Source organism: Siphateles boraxobius, unplaced genomic scaffold (assembly GCF_051911475.1).
Source record: "Siphateles boraxobius isolate OS27281-9 unplaced genomic scaffold, OSU_SipBor_1 6, whole genome shotgun sequence".
Classification (NCBI taxonomy): Eukaryota; Metazoa; Chordata; class Actinopteri; order Cypriniformes; family Leuciscidae; genus Siphateles; species Siphateles boraxobius.
Genome location: NW_027509186.1, coordinates 12,842,856 through 12,855,848, shown reverse-complemented (window position 1 = coordinate 12,855,848; position 12,993 = coordinate 12,842,856). Strand labels below are relative to the sequence as shown.

The 12,993-nt window shown below is 37.7% G+C and overlaps 1 pseudogene; it reads left to right on the top strand.

Moving 5' to 3' along the window:
- Positions 1–1,313: 1,313 nt before the first annotated feature.
- LOC143716487 (uncharacterized) lies at positions 1,314–2,190 on the top strand (annotated as a pseudogene).
- The last annotated feature ends 10,803 nt before the right edge of the window (positions 2,191–12,993 follow it).

The following is a 12,993-nucleotide window of genomic DNA, read 5'->3' as shown; positions in this document are numbered from 1 at the left end:
CTTTATTCTCTGTGTTCTTCAAGTTGTCTTTGTCTGGACTGAGCATTTTGAGAGTTTATGCTGTTCATTAAACTTTATTGCACTTGCATTTGCTTCCGTCCTATTTAGATATAAACTAAACGCTACTGGCTATTTTAAAAAAGGGGAGGAGCTGTTCGATATGTTCCGCCCTGTCTTCCACCACAAACTGACTTATCGTTGTACATTTGAAGTTTATCCTTTATGCGTAATTCAGATATGGGTGGCATGAAGAATGATTACGTCAAACTTGACATGCTGTCATGACAGATATAAAGTGGGGTTTTCTTTGTCATAGTTTTTAAATAATCAGTCTATCTATTTGAATATCAGGTGTTGAATGAGTAACACCTGACCAGTGTCAAAGACTGAACCTTTGAACGTTCACTGATTTTATCTGTGCACATCATACTACAAAAACAATTTTCTGCATGAATGTAAATAATGGTTGACATTTATTTTCTTCAAAGGTTTAGTTAGTCATTTTGAAGTTTTTAATTTAAAGTGCCCTTATTATGTTATTTTAAAGGCTCCTAATTTTGTTTTGGAGTCTCCTACAACAGGTTTACATGCATCAAAACTCCAAAAATATTTTCTCATAATATACATAAACATCACCACATTTTCCAATGATTATCAAATGGACTGGATGGATTAATCAGTCTCTCTAAATCCCTCCTTTTCGCGAGCTATACTCTGCTCCGATTGGCCAGATGGTCCAGTCTGTTGTTATTGGTCTACCGCGTGCAGTGTGTCTTTTAAACATCCATATCTGTCTCTATCTCCTGTCAGAAAAAATATAAATAAAATTATCTGAAGTATATTCAAATCTGATGTTTAATGTGACGTGTAGCAGATGAAGTCATATATTCTTGTGACAGCTGTGAAGTCAGTCTACAAAACACAGCACAGAGATTTATACACATCCAGAGAGACTGGACATTCACTCTTCAAGGTGATAAACTTCTGTTTTTGACTGAATTTCTTTTCAACTATAATTCAACTATAATTATAATTCAACGTAATTGTGTTTATCTGTCCAAGGGTTTTGGGGCAAGTGTAATTGTTTAGAGATATTGAATTAAAAGAGAATTAAAAGAGAATGAAGTGGCCTATATCACTTAATAAAAAAAGTGCTCTGGTTATTTGAATGTAAACAAAGTATTTTTAGTATTTTAAACTGGATTGTTCAAACTGGATGCATTAAAAAATATTGAAATCTTACTTATTCTGAGTTCATTCACTCAGGCTGAATTCACTGGTTCATTTACGCTTCTCTTTTCCAGTAAATCACGATGCAGTATATATTGCTGAAGACAAACACGAAGGAGATGAACAACTACACAGTGAACTTCACCACACCTGAAGAATCTACAAACTCCACAACTGAATCTTTCTGGTTACTTGTAAGTCTGGGAATCTGTCGTTCAGCATCAATCTCCTGTTTGGTTTTCCTACTCACTCCTATATTAAATGGCTCATCATCACAGGAACAGGAAGTGGAGTCGCATCAGAGTTCTTCATCCTCAATCTCTCTGTTTGTGAACTTGGTATCTGTCTGAATAGTTTGATCAGTGCACTGTCATTTTAGTTTTTTTAGTCTCTTAACATTAAAATCCTTTTTACTAGGATTTGTCACCACTGGCCGTCCTCTGTTTCAGTGTCTGATCTGTGTTGAGCGTTACCTGGCAGTGGTTTATCCTGTAACCTTTCTGAAGTACAAACCTCTCAGATATAGAGTGATCCGCTGCACTGGAGCCTGTATAACTGTCTTGGCTCCTGCTTCTGTTTATTGTTTATTGTCACAAAAACTGGACAAATACATAAAAAAAATTCTTGCTGCAGTTCCTACTGGCCCTCTGCATCCAGTTGTTTTGTGTTTTGGCTGTTCTCAGGGCTCTGAAGCAGTCAGGACCAGGAGAGAGAAGAAGAGAGAGAGAAGAGGAAAACCACATGAGGAGAAGAGCGTTTCAAATCATTCTAATTACTACTATTAGCATGACTATCATATATGTCCCATTTGCTACAGTAGGATTATTTACCATTCTAACAAACCACTATATTCATAAACTTTGGATCACTGGTCTGATTTGTTATGTACTGGCTGGTTTTGTTCAGCCTGTTCTTTTTCTGCACCGCGCTGGGAAACTCTCCTGCTCTTGTGCACCATGAAATGGTGATATATGATTTAATTGTTATTTAATCATTTTAAATAATTGATAAATTAATTGACTGTTAAATTAAATATTTTTTATGTTTTATTTTATTATACTTGAAAATTATAAAAACTTCAGAGCTGATATATTGCTTTTCTTTCTCCTGTGTAGCCTTAAAGGGCCACAATTGCACACAGACTTATAGTAATAGCTTCATGTGGTGGGTTTGGTTATGTTAAATGTGCAAGTCAGTGATCTCATTAAAAAGTTGTAGATATTTGCATGTAAAATACAGTTAGAGCACAGATTCTCGTACGTTTGCATCGAATGATAACATGCTATTGACAACATGCATCTAAAATGCATTTTACATATAAACGCTAATTACGATTATCTGCAAATAATATGCCGATTTTATTAGGCTACCTGTAATCAGTTATATTAATAAAACACGCCAGAACATTTGTTTAACAATTTTAATATGTTTGTTTATTAAAATAAAAAAGGTTATCAATGACCGAGTGTCTCCTTTTATTTTGCTATAACAGTGATTCCAATACAATTTAGAGTTTTTTTTTAAATATATTTTTCATACATATATTCTATAGCTAAACCTCTACAATGCCAATCACCCAACACTTTTCTTAAGCCTGAGAAATGCATAAAAAACGTCTCAGGTTACGTATGTAACCCTGGTTCCCTGATAGGGAACGAGACGCTGCGTTTGAGACGCGATGGGAACGCTCTGCGTGATTACGTCTTGAAGCACGTGTAAAATCAGTCCAATGGAAGCCCACTACGACATAGGTGACGTCATAGACCAGGAAACTATATAGCAGCCCTGAAATCAGACCGCGACAGCTTCTGAAAAACCTGAAGCAAGTCGATCAGGGCATGCAGGAAGTATGGCAGGCAAACGCAGCGTCTCGTTCCCTATCAGGGAACCAGGGTTACATACGTAACCTGAGACGTTCCCTTTCAAGGGAACTCGAGCTGCGTTTGAGACGCGATGGGAACCTCATACCCACTACGCCATAGTGACAAATGCCCGTTCTGTGTGAAGTCCTGCACACACTAAGAAGCAAGCAACCTCGCCCCAGGAGTGGAGAGGTCAAGGTCATAAAACCTGACAAATGTATACGGAGAGGACCATCCTGCCGCATTACACACGTCAAGAAGGGAAACTCCCGAAATTAAGGCCATAGAGGCCGCCATACTCCGAGTAGAATGGGCCCGCACAGCCATAGGTGAAGGCTGTCCCGCCGCTTCATAAGCCAATGAATAGCCTCGACTATCCATTTACTCATCACCTGTTTAGATGCAGGGCATCCTCTCTTGAGTGACCCAAAACAAACAAATAATTGCTCAGATTTACGCCACAGAGAAGCTCTGTGAATGTAGATATCTAAAGCCCGTCTCACTCATCCTCTCTTGAGTGACCCAAAACAAACAAATAATTGCTCAGATTTACGCCACAGAGAAGCTCTGTGAATGTAGATATCTAAAGCCCGGACTGGACATAACAGGTTAAGCTGTTCCTGATCTGGGGTATTAAAGGGAGGAGGATAAAAGGCCTGCCGCACTATTGGGCCCCCAACATTTAGTGGGACCTTAGGAATATAACCCGGTCTAGATCTCTCCCAAGAGAAGAAGCCCCGAGAGGGGTGATAAGCAGATATAGCCGCTACGAACACCTTTAAGGTGGAGGGAGATAATCCAGCAGAGAAACGGTCTTGAGGAAATCGAGAACTGTACCAACTGGGCAGTTAACAAGATTTAAAAAACGTTCTCCATGCCATGTAGAGAACAGTTTCCATTTCAATGTACATAGTTTTCTCGTGGAAGGAGCTCTGGATTGAAGGACGGTCTCAACGACCTCAGTCGAGAGACCGGATTCTATGAGCTGGGCACCCTCAGAGGCCAAGCCCACCGTTTCCACAACTCCGTTTAACCCTTTTCTATTATGTGCAGGACCCATAGAGAAATATTTGGCAGAAGTTTCCACGCTGCCAGAAATTCCGATAAAGGAACCAGTCTCTCGAGACTGGCCTCTGGATTTGATTGAACAATCATTTTGGCGCCCTGAAGCGGCGAACCGGCAGGGAACAACCGAACTGACCGTTCTACAACCCTCCTCAGAGGATTGCACGGGGACGCTGACACCTCTGCGCCCTGAAGCGGCGAACCGGCAGGGAACAACCGAAGTGGCAGCGCTGCGACCCTCCTCAGAGAGTCGCACCCCAGCAGAACTCCCGGGAGCATTGGTAACGGGGGGAATGTGTACAGGTGTATCACACTCTTCTGGCGTTGAGTGGCAACCCCAACATCTTTAAATGAGACAGAACGACATCTCGATGCCGAACTGCCATATACTCAAATTGAGCTAGGATCAACCAATAGTCGATATAATACAATACGCGAATGCCCTGGAATCTCAAAGGAGCCAGAGCTGCATCCACGCATTTTGTAAAGGTGCGGGGTGATAAACCTAGGCCAAATGGAAGAACCCGATACTGGTATGCTTCGCCCCATTTTTAAAGCGAACCTCAGGAACTTCCTGTGATGAATAGATACTTGGAAGTAGGCGTCCTTCAAGTCTATTGAGACAAACCAGTCCTCGGACTGAATCTGTGATACAATCTGTTTGAGTGTAAGCACTTCCTGCTCCATAACCAGAGCCTGCTGTGAGTCCACTACCGTAGGGAGGACCCCCTGAAATCTGGGCTGACGAGAACCGCTGTAACCCTTTTTTATTATGTGCAGGACCCATAGAGAAATATTTGGCAGAAGTTTCCACGCTGCCAGAAATTCAGATAAGGGGAACCAGTCTCTCGAGACTGGCCTCTGGATTTGCTTGAACAATCATTTCGGTGCCCTGAAGCGGCGAACCGGCAGGGAACAACCGAACCGACCGTTCTACAACCCTCCTCGGTGGATTGCACGGGGACGCTGACACCTCGGCGCCCTGAAGCGGCGAACCGGCAGGGAACACCCGAACTGGCAGCGCTGCGACCCTCCTCAGAGAGTCGCACCCCAGTGGGAGCCGAGGAGAAACGATTTCTCAAAACCGTCCCTCCTTTTATATTTTCGACAGGACTTCTTGTCTAAGCTTTATTAGAGATGACGACAGTCCTCTTTTTATTTAGATCTTGCCTACCTCTAACAGCTTAGTTCCTACGACCCTCCTCGGAGGATCGTAGGAAAAAGCAGGCACCTCGGCACCCTGAAACGGCGAACCGGCAGGGAGACCGAACTGACTGCTCTACGACCCTCCTCGGAGGATCGTATGGGGACGCTGACACCTCGGTGCCCTGAACGGTGAACCGGCAGGGAACAACCGAACTGGCAGCGCTGCGACCCTCCTCAGAGAGTCGCACCCCAGAGGGCGCCGAGGAGAAACGATTTCTCAAAACCGTCCCTACCCCGGAGGGGACCACCCTTAGAAGCCTGATAGCCTCAGCATCAGGTCTTCTTCTTTGCACTCTATGCCAGTTTAAGGAACATAGATTGGTGAGGAAGAAACCTCTGGAACGCCGCTGAAAGGTTTAGTTTTCTTGAAAGCGGAGCGTCCAGAAGAACAGACATTTTTATCTTTCTTTTTCTTTATTTTTACATCAGAAAAACGTATACATATAAACATATATATCTCGAATATATTCTCAAATAGAGTCAATGCTGACATCCTCACATTCATCTATGTCCTTAAATACTTTACCCACCAGTACTGCCTCATAACATTTATTTATTATTAAAGATGGCTGGTGGGTAACGTCGGGGTTAAAAATGATGACGCCGACTCGGGAGAGAGAAAGCTCGCAAGCGTCTCTATAATCCAAGGCACTGTCATAACATGATACTTAATACCCATAACATTACTCTAGTTAAGACGTTTGGGTATTAAACACATAAAATAGAAACCGGTTTATTCCACGATCTCGACACCTCAGTGTGGAGATAGGGAAAAACCAGTAGTCCCCGACGAGGAGGCTGAGATACAGAGTTTTCCTGTTTTTTTAGATACATTTCATCTAATAAACTCTTTTTATTATTCTCACTCTCATAATGTTCAGCTGTCCAGTAAATATTTAACTAGCAACAGCATTAGAAAAACCTCCTTTAAAAAGCTCATCTTTACTCAACAGAGTTATGAGCTGCCCATTTATTGAAAAATCAAACATCTGCCTTTTTCTTAATACTTTTATTTGTTTTGTTCACTTTTTCTTAACAAAACACTAACGATACCAATTCCTCGGAACTGGAAATCGCAGCACACTGGATCTGCAGGTGAAAGCTAAGATAGGGCGGAGCCTGTTGTGGTTTTCAATCTTTCTGAAAAATAACTTCGCAGAGATCTTTGATGCCAGAAATAATTAGACTTTATTTTCGAACGCCGTCCCGTTCCATAGAACGGCGCTCTAACGCTCTATGGCCCTCTGGCCTTCCAGTGCGCTCCCGAGTACATTTTGGTTCAGAGTTATATACATACATCTTCTTCCAAAGAAGGTAACACACCCTATAGATAGTTTTGGGTAAAGGTCTTTTACCATGTGACTTCTCAGAATAGAATTTTCTGCAGCAAACAACATTCCATTCAAGGTCTTTCACATACACAGAGGAAATCCAAAGTCACAAACAGAAGAAATAATTGTGTCCAAATATATAGCAAAATTACTTGTTTTCTAAATAATAAAATCTTCTACATTCCCTCCTCTGAGGCTTATCTAAGCCTCACTTTCACTAGTTTTTTTCCAGATTGTAGTTTCAAAATCCAGCTCCCTCAGTTATGCTACTTAGTGACTCAACTGAGTCACCCATTCTCCTTTTCAATTACTGGATTAAGCCACCACACTCCGGAGGAGCACTCGAGCCAAACATCTTCTTCCATACATTTTATTTCTTTTAGTTGTTCTTTATTTTTTGTTTAATGGAAAAAGTAAAAGAATCGAGGTCTCCTAGTCAGACAAACTGAAACATTGTTATAAGTGTGTGTATACCTTTGTTCTTGCATTGCATGTTATTGTCACAGTTATGTAGAGTATATCAAACATAAAAGTCTCTTATACTATTGAAAGTTTTCTTGCGGTGTAGATATCCTCTAGGGTCTGGCTCATCAATCATCTTCTTCGTCCTCAATTCCTCATTTAATGGAATCAACATCCAGGGTTTGTAGATATCAATTTGGTTGCCCTCTCAAATTAGTTTTCATTATCTTTTTTCCGCATTTTCATTCGTTTAACCGTGGTTTTCCAACTAGTGATCTTAATATACAAAGTACACAACAGAATAATAACCCAATTTTAATACTGCATTTCCAAAAATATCTCTAATTGAGAAAATCATAATTTTCCAAACTTTTATTAAGTTTTCCTTAACTTCTGCTCTTAAGTTTTTCTTGACTCAATCGTAATCGCTAAATTTTCCTCCCTGCACAATATTATTTAGTAAAAGTGCAACACTGATCACCAAACATGAGTCATTTTACTTTTTTCATATAATTGTTTTTCTCCAAATGCAGACAAACATTATAATAAATCACTGCTTATTATAGTAGTCTAATTGATTTATTATGCATTTTTGTTCTACTTGTTCCATATGACTATTAATTCAAAATATGGCTGGGTAAACATAACTCTATCATTTTTATCACTTCTTATGAGAGAATATCATTTCTTAAATTCGAAGAATCCATCTTTTAGTCAGTCAATTTTAGTGAACAGAACACTTTACACCTATCTAATAAATTGCAATACATTTCGCTTACTGTCTATTTTATTACCAAATTTAAACAATAAATTCCATTTTGACCTTTTTAATCTCGCGTGTTGCTTCTCATTCTCATTGTAGCTCCTCAGTTCAAGACTAAACTGAATACATTTTCTTCGTTTCTACTAATTTCTAAATAAGCTATCATGAATAAACTAATTATGTCTCATGTAATCACTCTAACTAAGAAAGCTTCAGAGCAATGTTACATTTATCTCATAAAAGTCATTCAATAAACTCATTAGACAATTAGAAAAATAACTCTAGAGAACAACTTTTTGCACTCTTACATATTCCTTATATGTACATTTATTTTTCTTTATATCTAACAATCTAAAAGTTTGTCTATCAACCTTTTAAACCATTAGCATTATATCTTATTTATTATTAAAACTTCCTTGTGTTCGTATGCAACTTATTTTTAATCTTTAATACTTCTGTTTAGTTGACATATAATCTGACCTTATTTCTGATAGTTTTTCAATCTAAGGATTACTTCTCTGTCAGAGATTTAATTCCTGCTCCTGCCCTCTGTTGATTTCATTGCTTTTACCCATCTATATCATGTCCACATAATCCATTACCAAGTGTTTTAATAGTTCTTCTGGTATACTGATATATGGCCTATTTTTGTCGCTGTTCTTTTCTTAACTTTGTTTTTGCCACAAATTTCACAAAACTTTGCAAAAATGCCTTTTAATTTAAAATGCCTTTAATTTTATCTTCATTTTAATTTTTAATTTCCTTATCTTACTCCCCCCTTTGCGCACTGGTTTAAAACCATTGCGCATCTGGATTGAGAATATTCAAAAGTATTCATTGGTTCAACAATCTGTCCTTCATGTGAATGCCAAATATCTATTCTTGACCCCCCTCTGGTGCCATTTAGATTGTTCACAAGGGCCTGTTTGTTATTTAATTTTAATAACTTCTTGTAAGTCTATAAACTTTCTATAAGTACTACTTAATATTAGTCAATTGCATATTGAATCAAATCTTATAAATTCAATTTTGACATTGAATATGTGTTAATACCCAGTGTTAATACTTGCTTTAATTTCAACTGTAGCCTTAAATTAATTAAGTATACCCTTGTATTGACAAGTTACATCTGAGTACCCTTTAAGATTTATTTTAAAGTTATTTTTAGTTCTATTTTTTTCCTTCATGAATTGTCTTAATTCCCATTATGCTATATCAATTTCTTAAATTAATTGTTAACATTGTTTTAGTTTCTTTTCTTAATTAGTCATTATCATTGTTTTCTATGTTGCGTAATATATTTTTTTCCTCAATAATTTTTTTTTTTTTTTATGGTGGGGTTATTTTTAAGTTGCTACTGAATCTATTCAAGGGCTGAACATCCAATCATAGGAAAGTTGGTTGATGTTGACTATTGTTTGAGCTTGTACTAATCTCTGTTGAGTCTCTCTTTTGCACAGTTCTTCTCATTCCTGTGTTTCTGGTTAAGTTTGTCTTTTCTTCCATTCATGATTTGATCATTCTGTTAACCTTGTCATCAATCATTACATCTTTCACCAGGGTGTCTCCAGTGAGTCGTTCGTTGCAATGGACTCTTTCTCTCATTGTCAGCATGTCCTTGATCCCTCACTTCAGTTGTGGGGGGTTGCTGAAGTCAGTTGGTGTATTTTAAGTTGAGAGGCATGGACTCAAATGTCACACTGTTGATCACTTCCTCTGAAATTACAAAGCACAGTTACTGGTTCTTTTTGTTAGACTTGTCCCAGAATCCTTCCTGGAATTGAGCTGCTGCTATCTGTAAATTAAAGCTTAATTATTTTTGTTAGTGAAAACAACATGTGATTTCAATCATCTGCTCATCTGTCCCATTGTCCTTCTCGATGTTACCTGTAGAAAGGTCATGTGGGCTGAGTGGTGTCCTTTCTGCTTTCATTAACAGCAGGACTTTAATCCATATATTCCCATTTGTTTTTCATAAAATTGACTTTTCATCATTATTTGCAACTTTTTGCATTTTTCTTACAATAAATTTCAATGTACTCTTATAATTAGTCAATTCAACTCAGTTATCTCTTTGTCTTGAGTTCCACTATCAACCCACTATTTATAAGTCATCTTGGACAATACTCAACCCACTTTGTTACAATACAAAAGTTACAAGACAATATTTCATACTTTTGACATAGATCAGCTCCATCATGATATGCTGAAAAGAAATGCAGACGTGTTATGCTGCAAAGAAAGTCAGATATGTTATGCGCTGCGCATATGTGGCACTGTTTTTTCTCTTTTTATTTTTCTCTTTTCATTCTTTGTTTTTTCATATTGTTACTTCAGTTCCTACCAGGAAATTTAACCAAATGCATCCATGGTCATTATTTTATTGGGCAGAATTTTCCCTGTGGGCCCACATGTTAAATTTTAAATACAGCTGTATTGGCAAAATAATTGATTTGCCTTAGTGTCTCTTCAGACACAATCTCTCACTCATTCACACTCAGTGTCTCTCTCACACACACTGGCCAGCATACACTCTTGCAGGTTGTGCTCTAAATGTGGCATCCTATAATTTTAGCCAAGGGTTGATCAGGTCAACACAGCTATGTCAAACACTATTAAGAAGAGTCAATGATCATAAGGTTTAATTTAACACCATTGTTATAATCCTTTTTTTCTTTTTTCTTTTTACAAATTCTAATAGACTAAGTATTTTAGAATAATAAGCCTGCCAATTGTAATTTTTCAAATACATTTTGTCATTTGTTTTTCTGATTTTTCCTATTCTTTTTTTTGTTTTTTGCTCATGAGCTGCTTTATGAAATAAAATGGAGATCTCTGCATAATCTTGGATCCATGGCCAACAACATTTCCATCTCATTATCCCAGTTCTGACAGCATTTGCATTTTCATAATTTTGGACTTTTGGAGTAATTTTTTCTCCAATCTATCTCTAAAAAATTATCAAAACAAAATGGAGTGACCAGTATCATTGTTTTGTAAACAATAATGATAATTCTTTGACAATTTTTCCCTATCTTTTTCTTTGCTACAGAATATTTTTTTTTCTCATGCTTTTAAGCCCTATAATTGTTTAATGTAATAGCCCTCACTATACCAAATCCAGCCTCAGTTTGAACTATTTGGTGAGTTGAGCACCCACTTCTCTCTTTCAGTGTATTCTCTTTCTTTTTTATATGGCTGGACTTGAACCTACTGGAAAAGCAAAGAGGGTTAGTTTATCAGTGAATATAAAGAATTGCTTATGAGACCAGTGAATAATCAGAATGAATAAAGTTAATATAATAACTAAATTTGAAGCAGTCTCTAGAGGGATCATCGGAGTTGCCACACCTGTGTTGCCCGTAAGGGAAGGGTTTCGGTCAGTTCTTCTGTTTTTAGATTATCAGTCTGTTAAAGCTTCTTGGCTGTCGCTCTGCATGTGTCGTCAGCCTAGCTGTCACTCAAGGCTTGGTGTAGTAGACTGTATATTGGCTCTGTTGTTTCTCTGCCTCTGCTGAGTTTGGGCTTTTGATAGATTTTGCCTCAGCTTTGCATCTCAGGATTTTCCTCTTGTCCTCAGGAAAAAGTCTCCAGTGAAATAGTGAACGTTTCACCTTTTCCAGCATTAAATCAGTCTTTCTCCATGCTGAGTTTTCCAGAGAGTGGTCATCTTCAGAAGGGGAGCTGAAAACCCCTCACCCTCTCTTCTTCTTCTCTCTGCAGTCGTGTGTCTTTGACCTTTCACCTCTTCCATTCGACACTGAAGCCATCTCATTTTCTGAGTATAATACACTTAAATAATTTTCCCTATCATAAAATCAGCCTTCAATCGTTCTTCTGTATTTGCATGCTGTGCTCAAAATAATCTAACATGGTGAATACATTTTTCCTCACCCATTCCCAACAATTCCCATTTACTACAATTCTAAGATTGCTGTAAATTATTTATGACTGTTGAAACTTGGTCACTCAATCTTGTTCACTTTTAGCACACTGCACAAGTTATTTTTACTTAGCACAACCTTAATTATCTACAATGGAATCATTTTTCTCACTTTGTCTTCAGGGATAATGAGATACAAATTTTAGACGTCTTCAGATATAAGATATAATATATTAAGCACGTGCATTTTTATTTATTTATCCATTAATATATATCAGTCCATTTATTAATATATATTTTATACTTTAACTTATTTATACTACAATAATCTGCAAGACTAATATCTTTAAACAATTGTTTTCTTTTACTATTTCCTTTACTTTTAATACTCATCATTTATAAAGTACTTGTCTCTCAAGCACATTCACACATTCCTTGTCACCTATTTTTAACCACAGTCACAGTCAAGCAGACACACAGGACAGGATCCTACATACACACACAGCTATATTCTACTCACAGTGTTTCTCACTGTTTTTACAAACAATACTTCACTGAATAACTTTAAACTATCACAGACCTCTGCGATTCAATTTAGCTTACCCGAGCAGTCCATTGTCATTCCTATAACAATGCGGTAACCATAAGCTAAACTTATCTGTGCGCATGCTATCTTATTATCCTTAATAAGAAACACAGATAAAATACCTCATAACCTTATGAGTATCGTTATGCCTTAACGAGCAGAAAATTATCACAGTCCTCTGCGATTCACTTTAGCTTCCCTGAGCAGGCCATCGTTATACCTATAACAATGCGGTAACCAGAAGCTAAACTTATCTGTGCGGATGCTCTCTTATTAACCTTAATAAGAAACACAGATAAAACTGATAACCTTACCAGTATACTCATTATCCTTAATGAGCAGAAAATGATTAACCTTAATCATTAACATTTACCATTATCCTTAACAGTAAATATAAAAAAACAACTGATTAACCTTAACCAGTACACTTGTTAAACTTAACAAGCAAACATCTCAAATCCTTACATACATATGACAAAACCTTTAGCGGCACATCAGCAGTACCAATATTCATACAATCTGCACCAGGTTATTTAAACACAGGCAAACACTAACGGGAGCTCCGCCACGCTATAACACAGTACTTGACATCATCAACAACAATA